The 13,340-nt window shown below is 38.4% G+C and overlaps 2 long non-coding RNA genes across 2 annotated transcripts in view; one reads left to right on the top strand and one right to left on the bottom strand.

The window, feature by feature from the left end:
- LOC105538206 overlaps positions 1-13,340 on the top strand; it is a 30,565-nt gene that overhangs the window by 4,145 nt on the left and 13,080 nt on the right. Inside the window, exons 3-5 of the long non-coding RNA XR_001005856.1 lie at positions 5,115-5,184; positions 5,478-5,607; positions 8,186-8,472. This is a non-coding gene — a long non-coding RNA (uncharacterized LOC105538206). The remainder of the gene's footprint in view (positions 1-5,114; positions 5,185-5,477; positions 5,608-8,185; positions 8,473-13,340) is intronic.
- The window catches only part of LOC105538205, a 27,067-nt gene that overhangs the window by 1,729 nt on the left and 11,998 nt on the right, over positions 1-13,340 (bottom strand). The window lies entirely within an intron of this gene.

Raw genomic sequence — 13,340 nt, 5'->3', positions numbered from 1 at the left:
TTTGTATTTTTAGTAGAGATGGGGTTTCACCACATTGGCCAGGCTGGTCTCAAACTGCTGATTTCAGGTGATCCACCTGCCTCAGCCTCCCAAAGTGTTGGGATTACAAGTGTGAGCCACTGCGCCCAGGCTTACACTCTCCACTTCTATGAAATCATCTTTTTTAGATTCCACATGTAACAGATCATGTAGTACTTGTCTGTCTGTGCCTGGCTTATTTTACTTAACATAATGCCCTCCAAGTTAATCCATGTTGTCAGAAATGACAGGATTTCCTTTTTTTATGACTGAGTAGTATTCCATTGTGTATGTATATACCACATTTTCTTTATTCATTCCACTGTTAATGGACATTTAGATTGATTCCATATATTGGCTATTGTGAATAGTGCTGCAATAAACATGGGAGTGCAGCTGTATTGTCAACATATCAATTTCCTTTTTCTTTGGATGTATATTCAGTAGTGAAATTGCTGGATCATATGGTAGTTCTATTTTGAGGTTTTCGATGAACTTCCTTGTGGATTCTGTAACTGCTGTACTAATTTAAATTACATCAAAAGTATGCAAGGGTTCTCTTGTCTCCACATCCTCACTAATACTTGTTATCTTGGGTTATTTTTTTTTTTGGATAATAGTCACCCTGATAGATGTGAAGTGATATCTTGTGTTTTTTTTTCATTTGTGTTTCCTGTGTGATTAGTGATGTTGAATGTTTTTTTCATATATAGTACCTGTTGGCCATTTGTATGTCTTCTACTAAAGAATGTCTATTTGGGCCTTTTTCCATTTTTTAATCAGGTTATTTGTTTTCATGCTATTGAGTTGCTTTTATAGAGGCTAACTAAAATTCTTGATATTTTAGAAAGACTTCCTTCTGCCTCTCTGATAATATTTTTCTTTTCCTTACAATTTTTACATTCCAAACCACAACACAGCTCTCCTTGCAGCCAGGAGTGGCCATGTGATGGATTCTGACCAACGAGATGCAAGCCGAAGTTGCTAATTGGGACACCTAAAATCACTTTTAAAAAGTGATGGACTCATGATCTCTTCACCCTTCTTCTGCCTGTCTCGAATTGTCCATCATCAGATTTCTTTTTACACAAAAAATTATTTTCAGCTAGGCCATGTTAATTTGATTTTCTGCTACATGCAGCTGACTGTACTGATTATCTAAAACTGCTTTATAAAGTTTTGTGACTAGGGGGTGGGAGCAATGATCACTCATATTCGTTAAGTGAAAGGATAAATGATTGAATTGTGTATCTTAATTGTGGTATATTCCGTACAACATTTTTACAATAAATTATGCTGAATGAGTTTCTTTCTATTTGATACCAAAGACTAGCACATCTGAAATAACTGTCAGTTTTTCTCCTTGCTAAAAGTACACAGATTAAAAAATAAGCCGTTTGGGCCATGTGCACTGTAAGAATGGCTATAACTCTTGCCCTGATCAGAGGGTTCCACAAACTAGCGTTGAACTCAGTGGGGGCCCAACAGAGAAGAAAAGGAGGAAATCCAGGAGATAAATTAAGGAATATTTGGAGATGGTGAGATACTTAAATTTTATAAAGATTTTTCAATTAAATTGAATAAAACCCACTTTCTAATCTCCCCCTATTAACGATTGAAATCCCATTTCCAACACTTATTGGGTATGTCATCTTAGACAAGGTTGTTTCACCTTCCTGAGGTTACTATATTTTTTAGCATAAAGTCAATATTTTACAATCCATCTCATAGTATTATTTTTAGGATGAACTAAAACAATGGATGTGAATTGCCTAGTACCGCGCTTGACACATAATATAAAGTTAGCAGACTTTCATGCCCTGTCTGCCTCCCTGCTACCCGATTCCCCACGACTCATCTCCATTGACCGAAGAATGACTTTAAAGACATCAGTCTAATCTCTGAAAGCATTTTTCCTTTTCTTACCTCACAGCCCAGTCACTATACAAAGATATCATTTCACTGGACAGAGATACTAGTGAAAACAATGCCTCCGACCAGGGTATAAGTTTCCTGAAGGCAGTAACCATGACCTAAAATGTCTGTGTCCCTTACAGAACTTGAGTTTCTAAAGAATTTCCAACTACACTATCTGAAAGGAAAAGAACTTTGAGATATTTAATTTTTAAATAATTTTTATCAATGCAAATGATCCTGTTTTTCAAGGTACAATCTTGTCAGCATTTACCACCAAATAAGCACAATGCTTGAAGACCTATAAAGTAGTTACGAACATAGACAAACCCATATTTTTGATGATAATATGAAGGCATATCAAAAAGAAAAGAATCCCAATATAATTTACAATCATTGTTTACTATGAACTATTCACTGCGCTAAGCACCTTCATACATTACCAACAATCCTTTCTAAAACTCTGCAAAGTAGGTATTGCTAACTTCATATTATGGAAAGGAAAACCAAGGATACAAGACTTGACTAGCACTAACTGCTAAGTGAATCCAGAGCACCTTAGCCAGAGTGTGAATTCAAATTTTTTATGTTCCTATGTTTGAGTTCTTTGTACTTCACACACTGCAGAGCAGAAGACATGAAGATTATGAATTTCTGGGGAAGAAAAGTCAAAAATATCCATATAGTTTAATAGAAAACAACATTTTGGGATCCTAATTATTCAGATCCATACCACCAAAATTAATTTTTGTTTATAAAATAAACAATAAAATAACAAATATTTTTAAAGCAACATACAAAGTTCTAATTTAATCTTTACAGCTGTTCTGTAAAGTAGATATTATTACCTCTTCATAGGAATAGATGTTGAAATTCAGAGAAATAAATTACTTTTCTAGATAACAAACCTTGAACCCACACCCTGGCATCATGATAGAGTTATTTCCACCGCACCACAATATTATACTCCCTGGGTTATTTTACTTGAGTTTCAATGAAAAAAGGATACAGGAATGGATGAAGGGTGTTATGGTTTGGCTCTGTGTCCCCACCCAAATTTCATCTCAAATTGTAATCGCCATGTGTCGACGGAGGGACCTGGTAGGAGGTGATTGGATCATGGGGATTGTTTTCTCCATGCTGCTTTCATGATAGTGAGTGAGTTCTCACAAGCTCTGATGGTTTAAAAGTGTGGCACCTCCTTCTTTGCTCTCTTTCTCCTGCCATCATGTAAGATATGTCTTGCTTCCCCTTCACCTTCTGCCATGATTGAAAGTTTCCTGAGGCCTCTCCAACCATGCTGAACTGTGAGTCAATTAAATCTCTTCCATTTATAAATTATGCAGCTTCAGGTAGTTCTTTATAGCAGTATGAAAACAGACTAATACAGAAAATTGGTACCAGGAGAGAGGCATTGTTATAAAAATAACCTGAAAATGTAAAAGTGACTTTGGAACTGGGTAACAGACAGACATTGGAAGAGCTTAGAGGACTCAGAAGAAGACAGGAAGATGTGCGAAAGTTTGAAACTTCCTAGAGACTTGTTGAATGGTTATGACCAAAATGCTGATAGTGATATGGACATTGAAGTGCAGGTTGTTGTGGTCTCAGATGGAGATGAGGAACCTATTGGGAACTGGAGCAAATGCTACTCTTGCTATGTTTTAGCAAAGAGACTGGCAGAATTTCTGCTAAGACAATGGAGAAAATGTCTCCAGGCCATTTCAGAGATCTTCATGGCTTGGGAGGGAAAAATGGTTTCATGGGTTGGGCCCAGGGCCCCACTGCTCTGTGCAACCTCGAGACATGGCACTCTGCATCCCAGCTGCTTCAGTTTCAGCTGTGGCTAAAAGAGACCAACATACAGCTCAGGCCATTGTTTCAGAGGGTGCAAGTCCCAAGTCTTGGTGTCTTCCACATGGTGTTGGACCTGTGTGTGTGCAAAAGATAAGAATTGAGCTTTGGGAGCCTCTGCCTTGATTTCAGACGTTGTATGAAAACACCTGGATGTCCAGGCAGAAGTCTGCTGCAAGGGCAGAGCCCTCATGTAGAACTTCTACTAGGGCAGTGCAAAGGGGAAATGTGCGATTGGAGACCCCACACAGAGTCCCCACTGGGGCACGGCAGACTACCACTGTGAGAAGAGGGCCACCATCCTCCATACCCAAGAATGGTAGATCCACCAACATGTTGCACTGTGTGCCTGGAAAAGCCACAGGCACTCAACATCAGCCTATAAAAGCAGCCGTGGGGCCTGTACCCTCAGAGCCACAAAAGAACAGCTGCCCAAGGTTTTGGGAGCCCACCTCCTGCATCAGCATTGCCTGAATATGAGTCATGGAGTCAAAGGAGTTTATTTTGGAGCATTACAATTTAATGGCTACTTTGCTGGATTTCAGACTTGCATGGGGCCTGTAGCCCTTTTGTTTTGAACAATTTCTCCTTTTTGGAATGGTAATATTGCCTGTACCCCCATGGTATTTGGAAGTAACTATCCTGTTTGTTTATTTATTTATTTATTTATTTATTTATTTATTTATTTATTTTTAATTTTACAGACTCATAGGTGGAAGAGACTTGCCTTGCCTCAGATGGAACTTGCCTTGTCTCAGATGAGATTTGGACTTGAACTTTTAAGTTAATACTAAAATGAGCTAAGACTTTGGAGGACTGTTGGGAAGGCACGATTGATTTTGAAACGTGAAAAGGACATGAGATTTTGGAAGGAACAGGGGTGGAGTTATATGCTTTGGCTCTGTATCCCTACCCAAATCTTATCTTGAATTTTAATCCCCACATGTGGAAGGAGGGACCTGGTGAGAGGTGACTGGATCATGGGGGCAGTTTTCCCCATGCAGTTCTCATGATAGTGAGTGAGTTCTCATAAGATCTGATGGTTTAAAAGTGTGGCACTTCCTTCTTTGCTCTCTCCTGCCACCATGTAAGATGTTCTCACTTCCTCTTTACCTTCTGCTATGATTGTAAGTTTCCTGAGATCTCCCCAACCATGCAGAACTGAGTCAATTAAGCCTCTTTCCTTTATAATTTACCCAATCTCAGGTAATTCTTAAAGCAGTGTGAAAACAGACTAATACAAAGGCATGGACTTGTCACCATCTTTAGGCCTTCTTACTTCCCTTATCTAAATTACTCTCTTTTGAACAAATGCTTTTTTTCAACAGGTGTTTTCTGAGAAGTCATTTTGATACAGTATGAATTCAATAAGACAAGTCTTCCATTGTGCATGCTTGGGCAAGTAAATATCAAATTTTCTAAAGGTCTTTAATTCATGCTTGGTGTTCAGCATGCCCTTTTTCTCCTCCTTAATGTTTGTTTTCAAATGAGCAGCAAAGAATCAATTTAAGAGCTGGAATAGCTCTGGGGTATTTAACAGGTGCTGAAACTCATGTTTAGGTCACCAGTTCAGATCCCAAGATACGTGGTTCTCTCTTCTGCTACTCATGATTTTAAGTAGGAAGATCCGATCACTACCTTTAAACTGGCATGTCCTACCATAAAACCGTTCCTCCCTACCTTCATTGAAGGTACTGGTGAGGAATCACCTAAGGTTGTTACCATTGAGAACTAGCAGAACAGTAACCATCATTCACTCCAATGACACATGGTGCATCTCTTATGCTACTAGAAGCAGCACAGCTGGATATAAGCAACCAGGTGAGGTGGGAGAGCATATATTCCTTGAAAAAAAGTCATCTTGAGTTTGCGAAAGGTGGGATTATGGTGAGCAGCAGAAAGAACAGAAAGGAGTAGGTGACAAAGAAGAAAGATGATGATCCAAGTTTGGACTAAATTAAGACAGAAAGAATAATCAAATGGATCAATAGCTAAACATGTCAGAGAAAAGGGGTCAAATGCCAAGTGTATCAACTTTGAAGACCAGAGAACCCTAGATAATAAAGATGGAAGTCAAAGCAGTTTACTCCGTTATTCTTAATAAGTCTTAGTTATCTTTTTATCATCTCTAAGTGTTATAAACATTGTCTTCAGGTATTACTGAGAAAAGATGCTGAATTAGGAAGACTCAATAACATCTGTAGTTAATATCCTGGTTCCTGCAGTGGATGTAACAGTGTACGTCATAATTTAGGACCTCTAAGACTCCTTTCCATTTGGTTGTGCCAGACAGTGCATATTTTTTATTTTTTTCCTTCTCAAACTTTCGTTGACTGCTGTGTAATGCCTATTACCAAGAGTGAACACTTTTATTTTGCTGTTCTCTGTAACAAATCTTTACTAATTTAATCATCAAAGCAAACTTGTGAGAACAAATTTATTAATATCCCCATTTTACAAATATGGAATCAATGTAAGAGAAAGCCCTGGTGACTTTCCCAAGGTTATGTAGTTAGTAAAGTTAGGGTTTAAACTCAGTTAATCTTCTCCAAATTCTTCTTCCTAAGCACCACACAATAATGTCTTGCTTAGATGTTTCATGGAGTTAAAATATTTTAGTCTTCTAAAGATAAAACTTCAGTACAAACAAAGTTATAGTTACGTTCCTAAGAATTTAGTGAACCCATCACTGACCTAAAAAGCCAAAATTGTTTTGTATTATAAATCTATAATATAATTCCTAATCCATTTAGGTATGCAAATTATATTTTTTAGAAATAAAAATTATAATATTCTTTTATCTACCTAATGACAATTATTATAGAAATATGAAAATTTCATGAAGAACTTAAGAATTATAATATTTAAATGGTTTTGTTCAAAAAGCTAAACTAGAACTAAATAGGGCACCTCTTTGAGGAATGTCTAGTTTACAAATAATGAAAGAGTCCTATATTCCTAATACCATTTCTGGGCACTATAAACATTGTTTGTATTAGTGAAAATGGTACTGCTGTTGGTGGCATTTCAAAAAAGGAAGCAGAAGTTCTACTTGGGAGTTAACATAAATATAATCAGAAAAGACGATGAACTAAGTCATATTTACAAAAGGATTTAAAATAATGGCTCATGAGTCTTGTAAAATATTTCCCCCTTTTTAACATAGAATCACAAATAGTACCCTATTGGTTCATTTTTTTGATGTCATTTAAGCCATAAATCTCCTTGCTAGATAGGAAATCTAGGCCATACCACCATTCTTTTAATTAAGGTTACTGCTCTTGCTTGGTGATTGGATGAAATAAAACCTAAAGATTACTTAATTTGTTTCATTTCATTTTGAAATCAATTTAAATCAGTGGCAATTAAATAGGCAAACTCCTAAAATTCATGGCATCGTCAGGGAGCATATGCATGGGAGTCTGCGTGTGTGTGTGAGTGTGTGTGTGTGTGTGTGTGTCTGTGTGTGTATGTGTCTGTGTGTAGTTTATGCATGTGCCCAAAGACTACTGCAGTGATGACAACTATTTGGTAGTAGAGACAGGTAAAAAGGGGAAAAAGGAAAAATTTAAATGAGGTGAACTTTTTCTCTATTGCATGTTTATCTACCAAAGTCGTAGAAAACCCAGACTCATTTTAGGCTTCTTGAAAAGTAATCCAAAAACTGATTTAGCATCTCTTATAAGATGTGCACATATGGCCGGAATGCTAAACATCACATTGAATAAAAAGCAACTTTCTACTTTCCCCTAAAAAACCCTATTCTGATTGTACTGGTCTGCTTGGGCTGCCATAACAAAATACGATAGACTGGGTGGCTTTAATAACAGAAATTAATTTTCTTACAGTTCTGAAGGCGGGAAGTCTGAGATTTAAGTGTTGGCCCATTTGGTTTCTGCTGAGGGCTCTCTTCCTGGCTTGCAGACTGCCACCTTCTTGCTATTGCCTCACAGAGCGACGAAAACATTCAGTTCATAACACCGACTAAAAATTATTTCCAGGCAATCCAGTGAGTAAAGTCTGACTATATTAGCCTGAGGCTTTTCTGAAGTATTCCTGTATCCACACAGCTCAAGTTTCTATCTCTGGCCTTACTAGAAGCATAAACTTTCTGGCTATATATCCCAGATATATGCTATCCAAGAAAACACCAGAATAAAGTACAATGGAAAAGTGGTTCTCAAAATGAGATTCAAGAATTTCTGAAGTTCTGTGATAATCCTGTGTAGTCTATGGGTGGTCCCTGTGTTACGTAAAATAATCAATTTTGAGTGGCAATGTCTCTCCTTTTTGTTCTGGCATGAGCTAATAATTTGCTTATCAGATATAGTAAAATTATGTGTCGGCTCACTATTACATCATCAAAAAGAGCACTAATTCTGATAAATTACTTTGACAGGTACAGCTGGAATAGAAAAGATAGTGGATTCCTTGGCTTCATCCAAGTGGACTGAGGGTTGAAGTATTTTTCCAGTCATGTTCTTGAACACCAACTTTCATGGCATGCTGACATTTCCAGACTACTGAAGTTGTGATGATTAAATGATCCTGCATTTGATGAGAAGAAAGTTTGCACATTCTAAAGGAGCTACGTTTCAAATGACTATATAGGGTACAATTTCCACTGAAGTGATTTCTCTTAATCTTAATCCTTAACCACTGTCACTGCTACAGTACCTTCCAAAAGTGAGCATAGTTTATAAAGTCTTCAGACTACCTTTCAGCACGTTAACATACTCTTCACAATCCCACAGTAAGAGCACCTTAAGTGCAGGGATATTTTTCTTTCTTTTCTTTCTTTCCTTCCCTCCCTCTTTCCTTCCTTCTTCCCTACTTTCTCCCCTACCTCCCTCTCGCTCTCTCTCTTTCTTTCCTTTCTTATCCTCAGTGCCTAAGAATTTGTTCTATAGAAGTCTATTTGAATGAATGCATGGAGATACCTAAAGTGAGTGATTTGAGGTAAAGTGATACTTGATCACCTATATCGTAATGAAAGTGAGGCCAGGCATGGTGGCTCACACCTGTAATCCCAGCACTTTGAGAGGCCGAGGTGGGTGGATCACCTGAGGTCAGGAGTTCGAGACCAGCCCGGCCAACATGGTGAAATCCCGTCTCTACTAAAAATAAAAAAATCAGCTGGGCATGGTGGTTTGCGCCTGTAGTCCCAGCTACTCGGGAGGCTGAGGCAGGAGAATTGCTTGAACCTGGGAGGCGGAGCTTGCAGTAAGGCAAGACTGCACCACTGCACTCCAGCCTGGGTAACAGAGCGAGACTCTTGTCTCAAAAAATAATAATACATTTAAAAAAAAGAGAAAAATAGGCTGTAGATATGGATGGGTAGTTCAAAAAATAAAAATAAAAAATAAAAAAGGGCTCATAAGGAAAGTGAAAAAAACATTAAAATGTACAACCATGTCAAATCATGCCAAAATGTCTGCTGATAGAAAGAGCCCTCCTCACTATCATATATAATCATTTAGAACAGAACAAGGCCTCCAGTTTTGTATCATTGCACCCCTGCCTAACTTCTATGATTCCATGTGAATTTAAAAAGCCGCTCTCAATCCCAAGGTTTACACTCACTAACTTTAGGCATCAGTGTCCAATTCTATGAAGTCTTAGAACAGCATCTACATTACAGTGCTCAAGCATCTTACAACATGCTCTTTGATGAGCGTGTTTGGGGAAAAAGTGACCAGTCTCTGTCACCATTCAGATCTCCTAATTTCAACTCACTCCTCTACTGGCATCTCTTTGGCCCACCAGAAATTTAAGAGAAAAAATATTGTGAAAAGACTATTTAAGTCTGGCCATTGAAGCAATTAGACAGTGCCTCAGATTAAAATGACATCACTGTTATAACAAACTAGATTTCTTATAGCACTGGAGAAAAGAAAATTTACTGATGAACTTTGGCTTCGAATTTTATAAAACTCTAAGACAAGTTGTCATTTACCTTGAAATACTTTGAGATATTTACCTCCTGAACTTAAAATGTCCAACTTTCTTACTTCTGCCCTTCTGCATAATTCTTCCCTCTTCCAAGCAATAAACGGCAACTCAGTCTTCTGGGACCATATCCAATATTGTCTCTACCATGAAATCTTTCCTAATTTCTTCACTAAAATGTGTGCTTTAATTAATTTTTCTAAACATATTTCTCCTTGGTCCAAGTCCAAGGCCTATGTCTTACTCATTTGCCTGTCCCTAACATTTAGCAGAGTATCTGATTAGTACACGTCAGGTACTCAGCAAATATATGTTAAATGCAAATAATTAATGAGTGCAACCACCTCCCAGAGATTTCAACTTCTCCCTAAAGTGGAATATAAACTGAAGTCATGATAGAGGAAGCCATCTTAAAATTTGATATTCATTATTATTATTATTAAAGAAGCCACTATTTAGGGAGGAATAAAAGATAGACAATTTTTCCATTCAAACTTTCCCAGGGAGGGCATGTCCTTATATTTTCAGAGTGGGCAAAAATCAGACACATTATTATTAAGGCCAATTTAATTCTCATTGTCCTGGAGTCATTTAACATTTAACGTAATTATCTGCTTGTACCATTAATAAAGAAGAGGAAAATATATACAACGTAAAGGTATCTCTACCTTGACAAAACCAGGTTTTAAACAATTCCACACTCTTCACTCTTTCCATGTTTATTATGTCTCTCAGGGGTCAATGTTAGAACAGATTTTAAGTTCTTGGTCATTTCCTCAAGCAAATATTCTGAAACAAAGGATCCAATAACACTTTCAATTTATAATATCTCACTACAAATTTTTAATTTTTTTTACAAATGAATTATTCAAGTTGCAATTGATAGTGGCTTCCTTTGAACATTATTTAAAGCTCTTTTTAAGTACCTAAAGGATAATAGAGAATAAGAAAATTCTTCTGTGATTGGTTAAAGAGCAAAGGTATGTGTGCTATTGACAATATGGAAAAAAATCTGCCAAGTGATTTTAATTAAGCCCAATAATGTGAACCCATACTTGATGAGGAGGAGAACTAAGCAGGAAGCCAGTTATAGAGGATGACATGAAAGATAGGAGATCATTGGGTCTGAAACTCTGGAAGCAAAGATAAATGACTTTTTTTTTTTTTTTTAATCAAAAGGAATCAGTAATTTTTTGGCTAACTTAGTTGGCTTTTCCTCCATCAACTAGGGTATATTCTTTCCTCTCCTTAAGACTGTTTCCTTTTCTGTAAAATGGGACCATTGTAATACCCTTCATAAATGACCAGGATAGGCAGACCTGAAATAACAGTCCTTCCTGAACTCAGTCAGATAGGGTAAAAGCTGAGATAGAGAATGCTACTGGGAATTGCATTGCAAAAGAAACATCTGGCTGGACGCAGATATAACCCTAATACTTTGGGAGGCCAAGGCAGGTGGATGGCTTGAACCTAGGAGTTTGAGGCCAGCCTGGCCAATGTGGTGAAACCCCATCTCTACAAAAAGTAGCCAGGTGTGTTGTGCATGTCTGTAGCCTCAGCTACTTGGGAGGCTGAGGTGGGAGGATCACCTGAGCCCTGGAAGGTTGAGGTTGCAGTGAGCTGAGATGGTGCCACTGCATTCCAACCTGGGTGGCAGAGTGAGACCCTGTCGCAAAATAATAATTAATAAATAAATAGAAAGAAAGAAAGAAAGAAAGAAAGAAAGAAAGAAAGAAAGAAAGAAAGAAAGAAAGAAAGAAAAAGAAACATCCAAAACGGGAGGCTGAGTATTGGGGTGTATTCCAATTATGACACAGCTATGGGTTACTTGGTGTTGATAAATAAGTAAAGAGCTCTTTGTGTCAGATACCTCCCTGATGAAACAAGGGAGATTTGCAATACACATAAAGCAGTTGACCCTGAGCAAAGTCCTAAAAATAATTTGTGGGTTACATAAACCAAATTAACTCACACTGACATGGATTGCTAAAGAGGCATTGTGGAATCCACACACAAACAGTGTTGCTTCTAGTCTACCCCACCATCCTCTTTTCAGAGGAGATCACAGGAGAGACATTTCTAAAGACTGGACACTTAAAACAAACTCTCAAATGACCTGGGCTGGGCTGCATGACATGATGCTGCTAGATGAATGGCAGTCTCATGAATGAATCAAGGAACTGTAAAGATGAATTTCAGGCCTTTGTGAAAATGGGTCACAAGTGATCCCCAATTTCAAATGATTATCATTTCTGTTTCTGCTCAGACATTCTGCATCGGAAACAGATCTGCTCATGAATCCTTGCAAGAAAATCTAGCAGAGTACAGCAGAGTGTTCCTTTTCCTGGTGAGCTAATGCACAGGAATATCCATTCTAGAGTCCGTGGTGTGCATGGAATGATATTTCTTGGAATTTCCCAGGGACTGAAACTTCTCCAATGACTATTCGGTTGGGCTCTCAGAATTAGAAATAAACATGTCAGAGCCAGAGGGTGGGTCTGAAAATGGAAATCCTCAGGATGAGACAATATTAATTAGTTGGAAAGGGTGATAACTTTTCTCTGTCCCTAGTTCACAACCTGGGAGTGATTTAGACATTAGGATATGCAGCCTAATTTCCCATTTCAACCCTTGGTTTTATACTTCACTAATTGCTGTTAGTTATTTCTTTAGATAACCCAATAACACAGAGGTCTATTGGTCCCATTATTTGAATAAAGAAAACTGAGGCAGAGAAAGGATAAAAAATTAGTTCCCATCTGCCTGGGATTTTAAAATGTGTTAAATGTCTTACTCTGTTTTACCTCTTTCCATATACATTGATTTTAACATCCAATCAATGGATGAACCAGCTTGACTTTGCTGCCCACCTCTTCATTCCCTCCACTCCAACAGGAGACAGGCTTCAATAAATAGATAATAAGTAGACAAGGCAATAAAGGTTTTTAATCTAATTTAATTTAATTTATTGAGGCAGGATCTCGCTTCGTTGCCCAGGCTGGAGTGCAGTGGAACAATTATGGCTCACGGCAGCCTCAACCTCTTGGGCTTAAGAGAGCCTCCTGCCTCAGCCTCTGGACTATCTGGGACTACAGGCATCTGCCACCATGTTCAGCTAATTTTTTTTAATGTTTTGGCCAAGCGCAGTGGCTCACACCTGTAATTCCAGCACTTTGGGAGGCCAAGGCGGGCAGATCACTTGAGGTCAGGAGTTTGAGACCAACCTGACCAACATGGTCAAAACCTGTCTCTACTTAAAATACAAAAATTAGCTGGGTGTGGTGGTAGGCACCTGTAATCCCAGCTACTCAGGAGGCTGAGCCAGGAGAATAGCTTGAATCCAGGAGGCGGAGGTTGCAGTGAGCCAAGATTGTACCACTGCCCTCCAGCCTGGGCAACACATTGGGAGGCTGAGGCAGGAGAATGGCGTGAACCCGGGAGGCGGAGCTTGCAGTGAGCTGAGATCCGGCCACTGCACTCCAGCCTGGGCAACACAGCGAGACTCTGTCTCAAACAAAAAAAAAAAGACTGAGCAAGTGAGCAAGCTCAGCACTTTCCTCCCTCAACCCCATTATCAGCAACACTTGCATTTGTGAAGACTGTGT

This window comes from Mandrillus leucophaeus, unplaced genomic scaffold, assembly GCF_000951045.1.
Source record: "Mandrillus leucophaeus isolate KB7577 unplaced genomic scaffold, Mleu.le_1.0 Scaffold187, whole genome shotgun sequence".
NCBI lineage: Eukaryota > Metazoa > Chordata > Mammalia > Primates > Cercopithecidae > Mandrillus > Mandrillus leucophaeus.
This window is presented reverse-complemented; position numbering and strand designations above follow the sequence as displayed.